Here is a 1,988-nt window from a genome sequence, read left to right as displayed (position 1 = left end):
AGATCACAGAAAGCAGAAAGACTATAGTTAGGCATTTCTGTCTGCTTCTGTCTTTTAGTGGCCGTTCTTGGCCAAGAGGTGGAAACATGTCAAACTTGATGCATTGGGGGGATAAGGAAGATATATTTAAGATACATGACATGAAGTCTTTGTTTCCCCTCTACCACTAAGCTATATGTTTAGTCCTGTTGTTATTTTGTATTTTAAGACAAAGTTTTACTAAATCCTCAAGGCAGCCCTTGGATTTGTAATGTTGCTTTTTTGTGTAGCAGTTTCTTCTGAGATTGAAACATTCTATCCTTCAAGGAAGCTCCTTAAGTAGCAAAGTAAACAGCTCAAAATAGCTTAAGGAAGTCCCTGAAATTGACTAGATTCTCTAGGCCTCTCCCTGCCCGAGTAAGCAATAAAAGCTGGGAGTCCACTCAAATGGGAGGAAGCTGAGCTGTGAAGATGACTCTGAGACCAGACCCTGACACCAAACTCAGAAACCAGCTGAGCTGCCTGGAAGAGGTGGAAAAGACACTCTCCAACCTGTTGAGCTGCCTGCAGACTACATGCTCAGTGTGTTCCAGGTTCCCAGTGTTTGTGCGTTCCCATGCTGAGGTGGGCTTTGATGATGCAGCTGTCTCTGAGTCATTTCTTCTCCTGTCAGTAACCCCTCAACCATGTTCCTGTAACCCCAATAAAACTTATTGGTCCACCAAGTTGTGTTTTGGTGGTATCTGTACTTTGGTCTGTCATGAGTTCCCTATCTGAATAGACATACATGTTGCATTTCCCTGGGGAAAGTTTTATAACACAGCAGCCTCCTACGTAACTGGGGTTATGCACCTGCACAATATAGCATCTACACCCTACTCTCATTAGCAACCTTCCAATATCACCTATGGTGCTCATACCATATGTTAGATCTCCCGGACTTACTCATCATAAATTATGGATACCCTCTGACCTCATTCTCCCACCACTGTTGCTATCCTGCTTGTTGTACAAATATCCCACAACAGTTTAGGGCCTGAGTCTGGGCTAGATGCATAGATCACAGACAACTGTCCAGTCTCCTGGACCCTTGTTTTTTTGAGACAGGATCTCATGTAGCCTGGCCCAGCCTCAACCCTTGCTATGTAGCTGAAGTTGGACTTGAACTCCTGATACATCCCGAGGGCAGAATATCTCATCCTGCGTCACATGTTCACTTTTGTCATACACTCAGGTTATTTCCATACCATGGAAATTGTTGTGAACAATGCTGTAATGAGCATTGGAGTGCAGATGTCTCCAGCAGAGGAATTGTGTGACCATATGATAGTCCTATTTTCATGTATTTATTTAATTATTTTATGTGTATGGGTTTGCATGCGGTGCCTACAGAATTCAGAAGTCATCCGATCCCCTGGAACTGGCGTTACAGACAGTTGTAAGCTGCCGTGTGGGTGCTGGAATCAAACCATGGTCGTATGGAAGAGCAACCAGTGCTCTTAACCACTGAGTTATCTCTCCAGCCCCAACAGTCCTTTTGAAAATAGATTTGGAGGAACCCCTATGTGGTCTTCCATGATGGCTGCACCAACTTCATTCCTATCAGCAGTTCAGAGCCCCTTCCCCTTACACCCTCCTCACCTATACTGACTTTTTCTTATCTTTCTGACCATAGCCATACAAACAGGTATGAAGTGACATCTTACTTTGGTTTTAGTTTGCATTACCTTGTTGATGAGTGACTTAAGCACCTTTTCCTACTCACATTGGTCGGTGTGTGTGTGTGTGTGTGTGTGTGTGTGTGTGTGTGTGTCTTTGAAGGCACAGCAACTTGAGCTTTTTGGGATGTGTGTGTGTGTGTGTGTGTACATGTGCACTATGTATGCAGGTGCATGTATGTGTGTGTATGTGGAAGCCAGAGTTTGTTAGCAGGTGTCTTCTTCAGTTGGCTTCTACCTTATTTTTCTGTTTATTTACTGATTAAACTATTTGTTTGTTTTTATTTATGT

This window comes from Cricetulus griseus, chromosome 2, assembly GCF_003668045.3.
Source record: "Cricetulus griseus strain 17A/GY chromosome 2, alternate assembly CriGri-PICRH-1.0, whole genome shotgun sequence".
Lineage (NCBI taxonomy): Eukaryota > Metazoa > Chordata > Mammalia > Rodentia > Cricetidae > Cricetulus > Cricetulus griseus.
The sequence above is the reverse complement of the archived record's forward strand: the minus strand, read 5'-3'. Positions refer to the sequence as shown.